The sequence below is a fragment of the Lissotriton vulgaris genome, chromosome 9 (genome assembly GCF_964263255.1).
Source record: "Lissotriton vulgaris chromosome 9, aLisVul1.2, whole genome shotgun sequence".
Taxonomy (NCBI): Eukaryota; Metazoa; Chordata; class Amphibia; order Caudata; family Salamandridae; genus Lissotriton; species Lissotriton vulgaris.
In genome coordinates this window covers 1,002,374,719-1,002,394,082 of record NC_141697.1, presented here as the reverse complement: position 1 = coordinate 1,002,394,082, position 19,364 = coordinate 1,002,374,719, and positions in this window count along the sequence as shown.

The window sequence follows — 19,364 nt, the reverse complement described above, 5'->3', positions numbered from 1 at the left end:
GGGCCTTTTGGCCCATAGGAATCAATGGGAATAGCGAATTCGCAATTTTGATGTCACATAATATTTGCGATTCGGTAAAAATTGCGATTTTTACCGAATCGGAAATATTTTGCACTTTCTATGATGCATCCCGTTTTGCGAATCCATATTTGCGATTCGGTAAAATTCGCAAATTTGGAAACGCAAAACGGAAGTTTGATGTATGAGCCCCATAGTGACTTAGTCCATAGTTAAGCAATGATCACATTATAAAATTCAAACTGAAATATCTTGTCTGTCTAATGAAGATGATCTAACACAGAGATGTGGTGCAAATTAACGTGTTGAAAAACCATAATAGACAAACAGTATTGTAATATACTAAACCATAAAATGGATGTATGACGTTAGCACGCATACTATTACCACTCATACCTTTACAACGCGGTATTTACAACGAATACCGTTACAATGCATAGCGCTTTGAGGTGCTGGATAGTGGTAAGTATAATTTTATATTCCAACTTTAGTCCCCGTGGACACTAGGGAAGGTGTTGGATATAAAATTAAACTTATTCCCTATCCTAGAGCGCCCCCCAGCGCAATGCGTTGTAATGGTATGCGTGGTAATGCCTGCGTTGTAATGGTAGTGCGTGGTAAAAAATGCGTGCTAAACGTTGTATACCGCCAGCTAATATCAGCTACTATAGCAATAGTCCAATGGAACACTCTATTCCCAAATAATATTTCATTGTATTTCTATTTACAGAAATGTACAGGTAGGATAGTCACCAGCCGGTGACTGATCCAAGGCAGTCACACCTTAGAGGCCAACTATAATGTGGGAACAAGATGGTAACAATGAAAAAGGGCGCCCTAAGGAAAGGCAAAGTTAATGGATAAGGCAGCACAGAGGCCAGTTTATAGGAAGTTACTCAGGTCTTCCGTCAGATTAAGGCCATTTGGGGCCTTGGTATCCAAGGACAGTATAAGATGTGACTCTTTCTGTCTAAGTACCTTCATCCGGTCACCACCCCGACTGGGCTGAGGTACCGAACATAAAACAGTATACTCAAAATCTTTGACTTTTTTATCATGTACCGCACGAAAATGCCTGGCTTCAGGATAATTGCTGTCGCTGTTGACGATTGCACGAATGTGCTGGAGAATACGTTGGTGTACCGGGAGCTTGGTGCTCCCGATGTGTTCAAGATTGCAAGAGCATCTTATATATATCCAAAGGAACCCTCCTGAAAGAAAGGCAGAGGCCACAACAGGGAACAATAAGAAAGCTTCTTTATTGCGAAGTTGGACGGCACTCCGGGCGTATGCATTTCCGCTGTGTAGCTTCGTCAGCGCCCAGCGTGGTACTCAGGAGAGTGCCTGTTAATTAGTTGAAAGTTCATTCACTGCCCCATTAGTAGATCGCTCCGCCCTTGGTGATGCCATCAGCACAAATCACAGTGTCTCTAGAGTGCGAAGCACTTCATATCCCAGCATGCATATGCATATATATATATATATACATATTACCTACTGGCGGTCACCAGTAGGTAGTTATAGTTAGGACCTAGTTACCATAGGAAAATCGCAACATTCTATTCCCAATAACTTTTGGCGCCCATTGACGAATCTTCGTGAAATGTTCAAAACTTGTGGGGCGCTCCTGTCCGCTCCTATGTTGAAAGTTTCGGGGTGATTTGCCAAGCCGGGGCTGAGAAAAAAAATGAGGTCCCAAAATATGTTTTCTCCATGTTGATTCCCATAGGAAACTTTAGACACGGCTACAGCCCGAACTGCTGAACGGAATTACACCAAATTTAGTAAAAAGGTAGCCCTAGGTTCAGAAAGAACTCTTTTTGTTAAATGGTGTAAATCCATTCAGCAGTTGCTGAGAAAATCTAAATGAAAAAATCTAGAGGCGCGCAGGATCCGCGCACCCTGCCCATCATGAGCTGCATGCTAATTGGCTGTTAACACTTCAAACCAGGAAGTGTTGGCATCCATCTTGTACCTCGGTAGAACCGAGGCACAAAAAAGAGAAAAACAAATGTGCAAAACACGAAAAGGGGATAGGGTAGAAACACCCTTACCCCCTAGGCCTGCTCAGGGGGTCCCACAAGGACCACCAGGGCCAAAAAAAGCATATATTTTTTTTTTTAATCTCTGGATGCGCGCTGGATCCGCGTAGCCAGCCGTGAAAATTAAAAAAAAATAAGCGCTGGCTCCAGGGGACCGCCGCCCCCAGGGTTTTGATTTTTTATGTGGGGGGGTCATCCAAGCCCCCCCAACCCTGGGGACTGCCACCCCCTGGGGCTTTTTTTCAATACATTTGCAGGGGCACACAGTCCCCCTGCTGCCCCGGGGACTGCCACCCCGGGGCTCTTTTAAAAAAAATTATTCCTGTGTGGGTGGGGCTCAAGGCCTTCATGCCCTGGGGACCTCCATCACCATCTCTTTCTAAATGGTGGGTGGGGGGCCATGCGACCCCCTCCTGGAGCCCTTGATGGACCTGGGGACCGCCACCCCTCAGGCTTCGCTCCTGCAGTGTCCCGGGGTGCTCACCCCTGGGACAGTGCCATTTGTAATGACAGGGCGGGAGCCGCGAGGATCCCGCCCTGTCATTGCAAACTCTGCTTTGCTTCATTGAAGCGAGAGCAGGGAAACCTGCTTTTGCTTCAATGAAGCAACGCAGAATTGCTTTTTCAAGGGAGCTGCATGTCAGCAGCTCCCCTTGTGGAAAAGCAATGCCAGCTCCCGCAGGATGCAGGGAGACAGCAGGACCGTGGGGGGATTGGGGAACCCCCACGGTCCCCAACGGATAGGGCCGGCCCCGGGGATGGGGTCCCCACAGCCCACCTCCAAAAAAAGCAATGGCAGGCCCTGGGGGATAGAGTCCCCGGGGCCAGAAGAGGCCCGGGAGGGGGGCCCCGCGCCCCCCTCTTAAAGAAAAAAAATGATAAAAATAAATAAATAAAGGCCGGCCCCGGGGGATGGGGTCCCCAGGGCCAACAGAGGCCTTAGGAGGAGGCCCTTGCAGCCCCCCTCCATAATAAAAAAATATATATTTGGCCATGTCCCGGGGGATCGGGTCCCTGAGGCTGGAATTGGCCATGGGAGGGAGGGCCACGTGACCCTTTCCCGTAACATTATTATTTTTTTTTAATGGGGGTCAGGCCCAGGGGGGTGGGGTCCCCAGGTCCCATAAAATAGAAAAGGAAGGAGGGCCACACAGCCCCCCTTCTTTTAAAAATAAATAAATTAAAAAAAGACCGGCATCACGCCGGAGGCCCAGCCCCCTCTCTGCAGCACTCTGCAAATGCGTCCCCTGGCGCATTGTAAGATGGGGAAGTAATTCCCCTTGAATACTAGGGGTCCCTGGGGGCCTACTAGCCAACCAGGTACTTCCAGTAAGCGCCACAGACCTGTATTGCAGAGAAGTGGTCCAGGCAAAGCCCCCTTTTACACCTCTCTGCAACGCAGCTGTGTGGCGCTTCCTGGAGATACCTAGTGGGCTAGTTGGACCACAGGGACCATCAGGATTTGAGGGGACTCAATCTCCCAACTTAAAACGTACCATGGGGGCATGTTTACACAGTGGTGAAGGGAGGGGACGGAGCCTGAGGTGACGTGTGCAAACACGCCCTGCGGCGCGTCTTCAGTTGGGGAATTAATTCCCCTTCAATTCTCAGGGCCTCTCGGGGCCAACTAGCTCACCAGGTGCTTCCAGTAGGCGCCACAGCGATGCGTTGCAGAGAGGTGTGCTGGGCCATGCCCCTTTTTACACCTCTCTGCAACGCAGCTCTGTGGCGCTTACTGGCGGTACCTGGTTGGCTAGTTGGGCCCCACGGACCGTCAGGATACAAGGGGACTTTATCTCCCAACTTAAAATGGCCACAGGGCATGTTTGCACACATGTCACCTCAGGCACCCCCTCCCTTCACCACTGTGCAAATGCGCCCTGTAGCACGTTTTAAGAGGTAGTTTTAATCCCCCTGCCCTTTTATGTACTAGAGCCTTACAGAGGAGGTCATGCTAATCACAGGGGTACCCCAACACATAGTGTTCCCTAGTGTATGTAGGTGTTTTAACTGTATTCTAAGTGTGTTTTAGCATAGCACTGGCCTTTTTAGTCAGAGTCAGTTACCACCAGTACCCATCTGAAAAAGTTGAGGGCACAGGATAATTTTGGAACAAGGCCTCCTTCTGCTTTGTTGGTTCTTTCTGCACATGTCTTGCTTCTTCCTGCACTTTTCTTCCTCGTTGTGGACTTCTGTTGCTTCTTTCTGCATTTCTTTTGCTTCTTTCTGTGCATTTTTCTTCTTTCTTCACATGTCCTACCTCTGTAGGCATAGTTAGAAACTAGCATTTGAAAAACTTTTGAAATTCACTGAAAAAACCATAGGTTTAAGGCACATTATAGTTAGTAATTAGCATTTAAAAAACCTTTGAAATTCACTGAAAAAACCATAGGTTTCAGGCACGTTATAGTTAGAAATTAGCATTTAAAAACCTTCGAAATTCAGTGAAAAAACCATAGGTTTCAGGGGTGTTATAGTTAGTTGGACATTTCACTCCTACAAAACCATTCCTCTGTTATAGTTAGTTCTGCAAACTATAACTCGCGCCCCCGCAATGTACTGCGGATGATGTCACATATTACATCACTCATAACATGGTCAGTGACATCACAGATGACATCACTGATGACATCTCAAATGACAGCACTGATGATATCACTGATTATATCATCCATGTGATAAATTGATGCATCTTCTCACACCCTACACCCACTCTAAATTACAGACTGCCATTCTCAAAACCATAGACACTCCAATAGCAATAACTACATACACACCCACTGATTCTTAGGTTTACACACACATCCACTCACTCACCCATACAGTCACTCATATGTATGCTCCCTCAGTACAGGACTATCATATGCCCTCATACACCTATATAAAAACTCACACACCACCACATATCCATAGAGGTACTCACACACCTAGTCAATCATGCAAATAATTAATCACACTGGGCCCGATTCACAGAATGAACTTAAGACTCAGTCCTAAACTTACCACTATTTTGGTATTCACAGAATGCACTTACTACTTTTGGCATTCACAGATTGAACTTACTACTTTTGGTATTCACAGAAGGTAGGATTTTGTCTTAAGTTTATCTTAAGACAAACTTAAGACAGACTTAAGACTTAATTGTCCCTTCAATACTCGCGTAATACTCGAGGAATTGGCCTCACACTTGGGGGTATAGGTAATCACAGCTTCGACATGACATCAAGAGATATTTTGAAATCCTAAAGAGAATATAATGAAAAAGTAAAAACAAAGTAATGAGGAATATAAATAGGATAGAAATGCCTCACTGTATTCGGGTTTTGAGTGCACCAATAGTGTTTCACAGTTTGAGGTCACGTAAAGGGGCCATTGCCGATCCACGGCGAGATCATAAGTGTATATAATGTGAATATGTATAAAGACGAATGTATATACATGAAAATTTTGAGTTGGGTTATAGTGCCAGCCCCTTCTAGAACTTTTGACTGAATTTGTTTTTCTGTGAAACGCTATGATAAAATCTATTATGATTTAATATATTTGATGATCTTTATTGCCTCACATACGCGAGTATTGAAGGGACAATTGCCGATCTACGGCTAAATGTAAGTACACTGTTTATGTTAAACATGAAAATGTTGTTATAATTGCTGTAGATAACAAACAGTTTAGCGCTTAAATGAACAAAAGTGTACAAACAGTGTAAATTTGTAAATATATATCAATGTTGCATGTTACAAAATGGCGCCCGCATGTGCAATAAGGCGTTAGTCCCTTCTCTAATGTAAAAACACTCGCCATACTGAACTTAAACATGCCGGTTCCGGTGTGACGCTAACACCGAAAAAGGCTGAGGCTAAAACGCATTTGTTGTTTGTTATTTGCTTAAGAATAAAGCAGTATCAAGCGTCCTACGAGTGCAGACTTTGTCTTTGAGGAGGGGGAAGGGAGCCTCAATTTAAGGCGGCTTTCCACAAGGCGCAACCCCGCACCCGCCCGAGAGTGCTTCCCAATAAACTGTGTAGTTTTGAGCGTGAATATATATATATATATATATATATATATATATATATATATATATATATATATATATATATATACACACATATATATATATATATATATATATATATATATATATATATATATATATATATATATAAATATATATATATATATATATATATATATATATATTACAGCAGCCTCTCCACTCGAGAGAGAAATTGAGTCGCAACCTCAGTCCGGTTCCAAAAATGCATTTATTTTTCTTTTTAAAAGCGGCAATGTTCTGAGCTCCAATGCATTTGGCTCACCACTGTGAGCTTCATCAGGGAGGAGGCGCCGCAGGTTCAGGTGATTGCAGCTTAAACACACGGCCAGAGAGTGTCGGTGCTTCCGTTGTTTAACCCCTTGTTGGGGTTTGATCACAGTACTGAGAACTAGTTGGTTGATGGGGTTTGATTGGGGTTTGATCACAGTAGCGAGAACTAGTTGGTTGATGATAATAAGATTGTATACCGGCATTGTTATTATACGATGAATGCGGGTAGGCTCCGATTATTGCTACCATGTGGATAATAATTTTCCCTTTTGTTTAAAATACTCTGGACTACTCATGAAACTACCAATGTACAATCATGCCGGTGTAACCTGTTTCATTGGAAAGATATACCATATCACGATGAATTGTTTGTTTACAATTTAGATAGCACCATTACAAAATGGCCGACACTAAATGTATACCTGTATATAGTCCTACTTCTGTTTTGACGTAACTTTATTGAAAATGGCACACTTTCTCACACACTTTGTCACACGTGATCAAGGCAAGAAGCCGAAACGCGTTGTGTGAATAAACTAAGGATCTAGTTTACTTCTGGATTGTGGTGTGTTTCCTGAGAGCGTACTTTATTGAAACTTTGTGTGTTATATAAATTCCGGTTGCTTCGCCGGAGCGTACGCCACTTGTCAACGGGTCGCAGCGTTGCAGCAGAAGCAGCTTTGGTTTGGACATATATATATATATATATATTACCTACTGGCGGTCGCCAGTAGGTAGTTATAGTTAGGATCTACTTTCCATAGGAAATCCGCAACATTCTATTGGGAATAACTTTGGTGCCGGTAGACGAATCTTTGCGAATTTCTCAAAGAAGGTGGCCCGCTCCGCTCCGCTCCTTCCCTTAAAATGTGGGGGGGATTCGTCAAGCAGGGGCCGAGATAAAAGGGGGGTCCCAAAACGTGTTTTTTCCATGTTAATTTCCATAGGGCGGTCGAACTCACTTTTAGCCCGAACTGCTGAATGGATTTCCACCAAACTTGGCAAATTGTAGGGACTGGTAGCCCGATGTGCCTTTGCTATGTCTCAAGATATGTGCTCCAGTGGATTTTGAGTAATTTCGGTGAAAAAAAATATATATATCTATGTCAGCGCCCCGGTACGCGCACCTGGGAGCGCTCTGGGTGCGCCACGCGAGGTGCGCACTGAAAGCTGATTGGCTCTCGGGTGTCTGTCAACATTCGAAACAGTCCGGAGCGGCCGCCATCTTGTGTCTCGGTAGGATGGAGACACAAGAGGTGGGAAAAACAAAGGGAGAAATGACCTTAAGGGGGCAGAGTAGACCCCACTTGACCCCCTAGGTTTGATGTGGGGGCTATAAAAGGGCCCCGTGGGTGAAAAAAAATATTTTTTTTGATTTGCGCGGGGGGAGCGCCCGGTACGCGCAACGGGGAGCGGACCGGGGAGCGTGCCATGGGGAAAAATGAATGATAGAGTTTTAAAAAAATTTAGCCTTTTTTTAGAAATTGGAGGTAGTTCTAAAAAGAACAGTTTTTTTCCTTCTTTTTGTTGTTTTATATTTTTTTTAATGTTTTTTGAACATTTTGTACTTTTTTGGCTTTTATGAACTATTTTGTATTGATTTGGTTATTTTTATGGGGAGAAACAAAAAACAGGGAATTGAAAATGGCTCAACAGGAGCAAAAAAAAATCAGGAAAAAATTAGGGTTTTTTGGGGGCAATTGTGGTTGTCACCAGCAAGGAGGATGAGCTTTAGGCTCTGCTCACCATGGGAGATGGTCTTACCACAAAAAATACAGGTGACCCTAAATTCTCCAAATCGTGGTTGAATGCAAGGGATTGTCTCCCTTGTCTCTGGTCCCGATGGAGTGGGTTGTTTTCGTTTGGAGGTGCTGGGTGTAGATTGGGGAGGGTTGCTGGCCAGTTCTCTCATTTCTGCTGCAGCATAGTTGTTAGGGTGCTTGCGCTGCATGTGCCTTATCATGGTATTGTTCCCAAATTAATATTTATTATTTGGGTTACCCTTTGAGAGTTCCGTGTCACAGATAAGGCAAGTCACCTTTGCCGCACTCACTTTCTTTTTTCGCTCAGGGATGGAAAAAAACTCCCATACAATGTGTGGCTTGGGTTGGTATGGGGTATTGTGTTCTTCCAGCCACCTCCTCCTCGTCCCCTCCTCCTCTTCCTCCTCCTCCTCTTCTTCTTGACCACCAATGTGAAGTTGTGGTGGTCCTCTTGGTGGTGGTGGTGGTGGTGGTGGTGGAGATGCTCCAGCTGATGCTGCAACTGTAGCCATTTCAAAGTACAAAATATACCTAAAAGATTTCAAAACAGGTCTTTCTCAGTCAAAGGACAAAGTCAGAATAAGGAAAAAAGGTGGGGTCCTTCATCATTTGGAAAAAAAAATGTCCTGAACCAATGAGAAGTGTTATTTTCAGGTCAGGTCAGGTCAGGTTTCAGGTCAAAAGACTAGGGATGTCATCATTATGAAACCAAAACTGTTCTGCACCAATGAAAAGTGTTATTTTCAGGTCACATGACCCGACGCGCTTACGCGACGCGCCCCCGGGCGCGCCCGTAGGTGCTCCCCGGGTCGGATGTTTACGTTGCGCGATCGTATTCGCTCGAGTGCTTCCGGGTGCGCTTACGCTGTGCGTATCACGTGGACGCGGCTACGCGATACGTCACGATGTTGTTTGTTGCCCCGGGAGTGCTCCAGATCAAAAAAAAATAAAACATACATTAAAAAAATTGGTTTAAATGCAAATATAATATAGGATTCATTCATTTTCGAAAATATTACATTTCATAGCTATAGACATTTGCTATTAACAAAATTGTGAAATTTACTGAAAAAAACATAGGTTTGGGGCCTTATATATAGTTAGGAATTAGCATTTAAAAAACCTATGAAATTCACTGAAAAAACCATAGGTTTCACACCAGCTATAGTTAGGAATTAGCATTTAAAAAACCTATTAAATTCACTGAAAAAACCATAGGTTTCACACCAGTTATAGTTAGCTGGAAATTTCACTGACATAAAACCATTGAAATTCCCACGTTATAGTTAGTTGGACTCACTATAACTTGCGCGCCTGCAATGCACTGCTGATAACGTCACATATTACATCACTCATGACATGGTCAGTGACATCACTCATGACATCACTCATGACACCATCCTTGTGACAGACTGACAGACCTCATTTGGGTGTAATGTAACCCTTGAAACACATATTCAAAAATAGAAACTAACATTTTCATAACAATTGAGATACCATACCAGTTACAACAACCAATTCAGTAACTCCTCCATTTATATACACATCCTCTCATTCAGAAACAGTTCTATATAGTCACTCATACATATACTCACTCATCATATGTAGTGATACACATTTACATCCTGTTACACACCGACAGTCATCCAAAAGTTACTCACACACATACTCACACATGCAAATAAACTATTAAACATCCATTTATTTGCATATACAGCTATACACACACTAGTACATTACTTCTAAGGAAACTTACACATACTTACTCTCTTAAACAATCACTTATAGAAACACATACTTATTTAAACAGGAACTCTTTCAATCTCTCACTCTCACATATACTCACTTGTATACATCAATACTCACATATACTAGATTGAAACATATGTAATTACTCATAAAAACACTAGTGAGGCAGGCATTCACTCACTAACAGACACATATTCACACTCATCCACCCATACAGTCCTGCACATACGCTGTCTTAAAAACACATACAAACCGTGAGTCAGTCACCAACTTATGCAGCCACTTATACACAAAGTGAAACACTGATACATATATTTAAAATATTTAAAAATTACTCGCTAATATATGTATTCACTAAGATACACTTTATAAGCCAGTTAACCAATCAATATTTTATTAAAAATAAACATCAATTTACACACTTATTTAAACATTTATTCATCCATCGACCTTTACAAATACATATATAAAACATATTGATATTTCAGTAAGACACACATTCACTGGATGGTGTCATCAGTGATGTCATGAGTGATGTCACTGACCATGTCATGAGTGATGTAATATGTGAAGTCATCAGCAGTGCATTGCAGGCGTGCAAGTTATAGTGAGTCTACCTAACTATAACGTGGGAATTTCAATAGTTTTATGTCAGTAAAATTTCCAGCTAACTATAACTGGTGTGAAACCTATGTTTTTTTCAGTGAATATATATATATATACATTACTTACCCAGTAAGCATCTGTTTTTGGGATGTAGAGCTGTAGGTTCAAATGCTTTGCATACTCTTGCCATCTAGTGTTGGATGTTTGCAAGTTGTTTTTCTTCAAAGAAGTCTTTCCAGTCACGAGGTAAGGTAAGTCCTCCTTTCAAGGATAGTGTGCATGGGCATCAACTCCATTGTTTGATTGTTTTCCCCCAGAGGGTGAGAATTGAGTTAGTAAGTGTAGAATAGTGATGTCCATGCGTACGTAAGTAAAGTAAGAATCTGCAAAAACTATAGGTACCTGGGGAGGCGGGTGGGCGCATATGAATCTACAGCTCTACATGCCAATAACAGATGCTTACCAGGTAAGTAACATTATCCATTTGAGGCATGTAAGCTGTAGATCACAAGCTTTGCATAGACTATACAGCAGTATGCTCCCAAAGCGGTGGCTAACCTGTAGCTGTTGCAGTTGTTTGATAAAGTGTTTTAAGTACTGCTTGGCCTAAATTAGCCTTTTGCCTCGCTAACACATCTGCACAATAGTGCCTTGTGAATATGTGTGGTGTAGACCATGTGGCTGACTTCCAGATGTCATCTAGGGGAATATCCCCTAAGAAGGCCATAGTAGCCCCTATTTTTCTAGTGGAATGCGCTCTATGGGGTATTATCAAAGTTATTTTCGCTTTCACATAACATGTCTGGATACATTTTACGATCCTTCTTGCAATGCCTGACTTAGATTTGGGATAGCCTTTGTGTGGTGGCGAAAAAGCGACAAAAAGCTGTTTTGTTTTGCGAAAATCTTTCTTCCTTTCTATATAATATAGCAGAGCCCTTCTAACATCTAGTGTGTGTAGATCTCATTCTGATACAAAATCACATTGAGGAAAGAACACAGGTAACTCAACTGATTGATGTGAAAAGCAGAAACTACTTTAGGAAGAAATTTGGGATTAGTTCGAACAACCACTCAGTTTTTGTGAGGCTGAAAGAAAGGCTCTTGTATAGTTAATGCCTGAAGTTCACCAACTCTCCTTAGTGAAGTGACTGCAATGAGAAAAGCAACCTTCCATGAGAGGAATTGTAATTGCCACCTGTGCATTGGTTCAAAAGGTGGACCCATTAGACTTGTGAGGACTATGTTTACGTTCCATACTGGTGCAGTTGGGACTTTTGGTGGTATCACCCTTTTTAATCCTTTCATAAAGGATTTAATCACTGGTACTTTGAATAGAGATAATTGTTGTCTATCTTGTAAGTATGCAGCTACTGCTGTTAGATGTAAGCGAATGGATGTATAGGCTAGTCCAGATTGCTCTAAATGTAACAGATAACAGATGATATTTTGCACAGAAGCATCAAGAGGACTGATATTGTTATTGTTACAATGAAAAAAAACGGTTTCCATTTTGCTGCATAACATGCCCTAGTAGTAGTCTTTTTAGCCTCGTTTAGGATATTCAGACAGTCTGGTGGTAATTGTAAATAACCACACTCTAAGACCTCAGGAGCCAGATCACTAGGTTAAGTTCTTTGGGATTTGGATGCCTCCTTTCTCCATGGCTCTGAGTGAGGAGACTGGAGATGAGATGAAGCTTCCGGTGGAACTAATGACTGCTCCTGCAGGGTGGTGAACCAGGGTAGACCTGCCATTGTGGGAGCTATCAGAATCAGTGTGAGGGATGTTTGCCTGAGCATTCAAACTACCAATGGAATGAGTGAGAGAGGCAGAAAAGCTTAAGAAAATATCCCTGGCCAGTTCATCTATAAGCCATTACCTTTGAAGAGCGGGTGTGGGAACCTGGAGGCGAAGCTTGGGCATTTTGCGTTTTGTGCTGTGGCAAACAGGTCTATGTGAGGAAATTCCTATTCCTGAAAGTAGGGGAGGAAAACTTGGGGATGATATTCCCACTTGTGGATTTGCTACTTCTGTCTGCTGAGAAAGTCTGCAATCGGATTGTTTACTCCTGGAAGATGCTCCTCCAGGAGATAAATCTTGTGGTGTATAGCCCATTACCAAATGGATTATGCTGGGCATGACTGTTGAAGAGAGTGTGTCCCCCCTTGTTTTTGTATACAGCACATAGCTGTCATGTTGTCTGTGCGGACTAGGACAGCTTTGCCTCTGAGGTGAATTTGAAAGCCTCTGAGCGCTAGAGACACTGCTAGTAGCTCTAGGTGTTTTATATGGAGACTTTTGTGTTTAGACTCCACAACCCTTGAATTGTGTGATTGTGTAAGTGAGCACCCTAACCAGTGAGTGATGCGTCTGCTGTAAAAACTGTCTGTGGAACAGGATCGATGAAGGGCTGCCCTTTGGAGACATTTTGTGGGTTTCACCACTGCAGAGAGCGATGGGTGCGGCCATCTACCAATACTAGATTGGTCAACAGACCGTGCAACTGGTTCCACTGATGTGCTAAGCATTCTTGAAGGGGACGCATGTGAAGTCATGCATGGGGAAGGATGACAATGCAAGATGCCATCATTCCTAGCAGTTGCATGAAGACTTTTGCTGGTAATGATTGGTTGGGATGAAACTGAGAATTCTGGCTGCATTGGAAGAGGCTATAGCTCTTTGAGTGTCTAGGGTGGCTCCTAGATAGGTTTGTGTGTTATTTGGCTGTAGATTAGACAACGCTTTTACTGTAAACCCTAGTTGGTGTAATAAGTGAATCATGGCTTGAGTGTGTTGGAGACACTTTCAGTAAGTGCTGGCTTTGATGAGCCAGTCGTCTAGTTATGGGAAGACATGGAGATGCTGTCTTCTAAGATGAGCTGTGACTACTGCCAGGCATTTGGTAAATACCCTGGAAGCTGTGGTGACTCCAAACGATAGAACTTGGAATTGGTAGTTTTGACCCGCTATCGTGAAATGGAGGTATTTGCAATGATTGGGATGAATTGGAATGTGGAAATATGCTGTAGTATTCTCCTCTTACTATATATCTCATGTTATTCTTCTCCCTAGCTGCTCAGCCTGTGTGTGTGTTCTAAATGGAACATTGAGTGTGTGAGCTATGTGTGGAAGGTTTGAGTGACTGAGAGAGAGTGACAGTTGGATGGATGGGGCTGAGCAGCTAGCAGGCTGCTCCCGGTAGGACTGTTATTGGGACTTATCTAAGACCTTGATGGACTATTTACCTGCATTATCTTTACTACAATAAACCTACATTGACTACATCATACTGGTGTCATCTCGGTTTACTACATATGCGTACTTTAAGTCTAGAGTAGACATAAAGTCATCCTGCTGCAGAAGTGGGAGCACTTGTTGAAGCGTCATCATGTGGAAATGCTCTGACCGTATGTAGTGATTTAGTTCTCTGAGGTCCAGAATGGGTCTTAAGGGGCCATCCTTTATGGAAATAAGAAAGTACAGAGAGTACACGCCTGACCCTTGATATTGTAATGGTACAGGCTCTATGGCTCATTTTAGCAAGAGAGACTGGACTTCCTGTTTGAGCAGCTGTAAATGTTCTGGTGAAATTTTGTGAGAACGGGTAGAGCGTTTGGAGGATAGTTGGTAAGCTCCAGCCAATAACCATGTTGGATTATTCCTAACACCCATTTGTCTGTGGTTATGGATTGCCAAATGGGGTGGAATTGTAGAAGACGTCCCCTGACAAGTGTTAAATGATCGGGGGAAGTGTAGGCAAGTCACTGCTTGTTAGGGGAGGGGGGATTACATGGTGTGGAACCTTTGTCCCTACATTTGCTGTTATTACCTCTGTATCCTCCTCTAAAGAAACTTCTCGAGGAGGAGGAATGATTGTTGTCTTTGTATGAGGCAGCAGTATTATATGAGGACGTGGTTTTGGACCCCCCATGATAGAAGTTGCGATGAAAGGAGCTACGTTTAGAAGGGGACTGTAGAGCTCATCTTTTTTTATTTTCTCCAATGACTTAGCTACTTCAGGCTAAAGAGATGCTCTTTATCAAATAGAGTGTTTTAAATGGATTGTTGGACTACTGGTTTAAAACCATTATCCCTAACCATGCATGCCTCCTCAGTAACACGCTAGTATTGATCTCTCTAGCTGCGGTGTCAGCAGCATCAAAAGCACACCTAATAGAGAAATTGGAGATGAGCTTTCCTTTTTGCACTAAATCTCGAGCTTTAGCCTTGTGCTCCTCTGGGAGATATTGGAGCATTTGCTCCATTTCGTCCCAGTGTGCTATATCGTACCTGGTTAGTAGGGCCCTGGGTGTTGGCAATGTGCCAATGATTCGCTGCTTGGTTGGCTACTCTTTTACTTGAGGCGTCTAACAATTTTAATTATTTGTCTGGAGGGGGGCATCCCCTAAAGTTTGTAAATTGGCTCTTTTACGGACATCAGAGACTACCAAATACTCTAGTGGTAACTGTCCTCTAATAAAAACTGGATCAGAGGGAGCAGGCTTATATTTTTTGTCTATTCTTGGGGTAAGAATACCAGCACAAACTGGATCTTTGAATATATTATTGGCATGTTACATCATACCTTTGAGCATAGGGAGAGCGTGACTAAATCTTTGTGTGTTACTCAGTGTTTTCAAATATGAAATCTTCCTCCAAAGATTCTTTGTGTTATTGTACCCAATGATATTCTGCAGCTCCAGCAAGTAATTCTAAATATCCTACATTGTCGTCAGGATGGGAAGGCTTTGCAGGGTAAAGGTCTGGGTCATTTTCTGTGGGTGAATCAGTGTTGTAGTCTTTCCAGGGATCTACTGGTAAAATGTATCCATGCTATCTCCATCATGATCGTTATCAGGTTGTGCTGGTGGAGAATTAGTTGGTGTAATAAGTAAGTGCTCTAATGGTGGGGAACGTGGTTTTTGGGAATGTAGTGGAGGAGGAGGAGGTAAGGACTTAGTACCAACATTCTTTTTCTTTAAAGGAATGTTGTATTATGTGTCCTCTGACTCAGGTTTTCGCTTTTGAGGTGGTTTAGTAAGAATATTTCCTGTATCGGGACTAATATGAAGTTATTTTTGTTTTGGGTCCGATTTGGGTGGAGGGACGGAGAAAATCAGATCCTGCAGCTTCAGAGGAACATTTCTGGGTGCCAGGGTGGAATGACTTTTCAGCACAGAAGATTTTGGTTCTGTAGCCATCTTTGATTTCAGTGTCAGGGGTTCCGGTTCCGAAGCATTTTTCGGCTTGGAGCCGGAAGGTTTTGGTTCGGTACCTGACTTTGGCTGATTCGATCCCGAGCCGACAGGCTTAGCGAAGTGTTTTGGTGCAGAGCCGGAAGGTAGGGCGTCAGAAACCTGTTCTCGGTACTGACCATAGCCCGAAGGCGGGGTGGAACTGAAGCCTTTTGTTTGGTTTACATTGGATTTTGGGGCAAGGGGTTTTCGGTACTCGGACCATGCGGTATGTCGCCTTTCATCTCAAGGTCCGATTCTGGAATCTATACATGTTCTTCTTGTTCTTCTTCGGCCCCTTGTGCATCGAACTTCTCTTGCTCGGATCCTTCACCGAAGATGTCCGGCGTGAATTTGATGTTTTGACTTTGCATTTCATTACACCGAGCCCAAGGATCGTGGAGCGTTTTCTTGGATTGAAACGATCTGCACACATCGCAGTCCTGTTCTTTGTGCTCCGGAGATAAGCACAAGTTGCACACTTTATGTGAGTCAGCGCGCGGATACTTCATGTGGCACCGAGGACATAATTTGAAGGGAGTACGTTCCAACGACTGCGAGGTGGACTGTTGCGGTTAGGCCCAACGGCTCTCCTGGGGTTTTCCGCTCGGAAACAAAACCAACGTGTGTAGAGTGGAGGGGAACCCGAAGAACAGTTTGGAACCGGAGCCCAGCAATACACTTCCAAACCCGATGACGGAAATAAACAATCTAACAATGGAGTCGATGTCCATGTGCACTATCACGGAAAGGAGGAGTCACCTTACCTTGTGACCAGAAAGACTTAATTGAAGAAAAACAACTTGCAAACATCCGGACCCAACACTAGATGGCAGGAGTATGCAAAGCATGTGACCTACAGCTCACATGCCTCGAATATATATATATATTTATGTATATATATATATATATATATATATATATATATATATATATATATATATATATATATATATATCCCGCTCAAGTTTTCAGGAGCACTCGCAGACGGGTGCGCGATGCGGTTACAGGATCCGCATAAACATACAGCTCACGGTTTCCACCAGTTTTCGCCAAAGAAACCACGCACTCCGGAGGTCGTTTTCGATTATTTATTTCCAAGTTCGCAACAGACGCGTTTCGGCGCTCCGCCTTCCTCAATGTTACAAACATTGATAGTGGGCGCCATGTTTTTAACAGCGTGCACTCGTGATTAACGGGCGAAAACAAACAAGGGACTAGAATCTATACACCATATTGGAAGTTGTTCACAGTATACGTCATATGTTGAGTCAGTACACAAGAAACGGCTTTTCTACTTCATTCAGCCCAATGTGTGCTCACAATTATTTCGAACACGTTTTTGACAAAAATGATTTAAATAAATCCAAATCATGAATTACACAAAAAATTATCAATGTCATATTTTGTATCTAGTCCCTTGTTTGTTTTCGCCCGTTAATCACGAGTGCACGCTGTTAAAAACATGGCGCCCACCATCAATGTTTGTAACATTGAGGAAGGCGGAGCGCCAAAACGCGTCTGTTGCGAACTTGGAAATAAATAATCGAAAACGACCCCCGGAGTGCGTGGTTTCTTTGGCGAAAACTGGTGGAAACCGTGAGCTGTATGTTTATGCGGATCCTGTAACCGCATCGCGCACCCGTCTGCGAGTGCTCCTGAAAACTTGCAGGGACTTGAGCGGGATTGAAAATTCGAGAGCACCGCCACGCTGAATAAGGGAATAAAATACCGACTTCTTCGCGGCTTGTTGGACCAGAGCAGCGCTTCGGAGAGAGGACTGTCGATGGCCCATATAGCGGTGAGGAGACATCGGACTTCCTTTTATATCGCAGCATACTAGGCAAGACAAAGGGGTTAACGTTTTTGATGCAAAATCAGTAAGCGCAAATAAACCAATGGATGGCGCTATGTTTTGTGAGGCGTCACGGCATGAAGCCGTCAAAGGAATGTTTAAAAAACACAAGGAAGCAGCACAACCCTCCAAAGTAAGCCCACCTAACAAAATAACTGACCGTATGACCTCTCTGGAAAGACTTTATGAAAGAGAGGTCAGAAAGTGGTGGGAGGCGACCAGCCTACAGCACTATTATGACGAGCAGATGGTACCAAGGGGACTTAGAGTATATACGGGTCCCTCCTACGAGAATCCCGAACCTCAATTGCTGACGGACTGGGAGGAGATGACATCGCATTACTGTAAAGGAACCTTGGGTCTCCTTATAAAATACGCCTGGAGTGACCGGGAAAAGGCGCTTTTGGAGATACGTACCATAGAGGAAGATTTGGCTAAAATGGAGGAGAGCAAAGAAACGATAGAGACTATGAGAACACAAATGAAAACAAGACTTGGCAAATATGAACAAAAAATCAAAACGCGGAAACAGGAGAAATTTGACCGCGATCAAAGAGATTATTCCCAGGGTCGGATTCTCACGTTCGCCCAAAAATACGATGCTCCAAGAAAAGAGCTGAGTAAGAGGAGCGGACAGGCACCAGCACGGAGAGTAGAAACCTCAGAGTCCAGTGCAACAGAAAATGAATCCGCAGACGATATGACAACGAGGGAGAAAGGCCAAGCAAGCACATCTGAGCTGACACCTTTTCAGGGCGAATATCAAGTGATTCAACATGCGTGGCTACGGGGAGGCAAGAACAAACCCCCAGAACAAGAAGAAGAAAAACGAGAAGAGGAGGTGGAGGAAAAAGGTGGAAAAGGACGCGGGAGACCCAAGAGATCCAATTGGGCAAGCCGAAGAAAGTACAGTAGAAGACATCACTGTAATAAATCTAACACCAAGAGTCCTCAATGAGACCGAAAACAAAGTACTAAGTTTGGGTCTCAGTTTCTGCCCAACTAGCCATCTAGAGTACACGCAAACGCGCATTGATTTGTTTAATTTCGTCCGAAGACTCAAACTGCACAAATATTTTGAAACTCGACCATCTTTGAAAAACACAGCAGGACCACAAATGAGGGCCACCGCCACTGATGCACTGAGAGGAATCGATTTACCTGCGGTTGAAACATTACAAGGTCTAGCCTTAGAAGAATACGGAAGCCAGCTCCCAGCATCTTCCGAGGAGGAAGCAACAAGAGCGGAAACCTTGGGAATCACACAAGAAAGAGAGGAGAGCGGCTATAAACTTAGATCACTTTTCAATCCGCAGCTAACATTAGATGCGATTGACGTATTCTCCGAAGCAATGACTAATGATCTATTGAAATTTAGAGTGAAAAGTAGCAAAGATGGAAAGAACAGAGGGTGTAATAATATGAATCCGGATGAAAGAAAAGCAATCCTGGATTTAATGCAGGATAAGAATGTGATAATCAAGCCTTCAGACAAAGGCGGGAACGTTGTCCTACAAACCAGGGAAAATTACTGCAAAGAAGCAATGAAACAACTATGCAATGCAGAAAATTATGAACTGTCTTCTAAAGAAACATATGCTGCCAGCATACAGGAGTATGATGCATTGATCCATAACTGGTACCGTAAAGACATGCTGGGTAAAGAGGAATATTTATTCCTGAGAAGCAACAATCCAACAATACCAACATTTTATCACATTCCAAAAATCCACAAAAATAGCAACGATCCCCCAGGTAGACCCATTA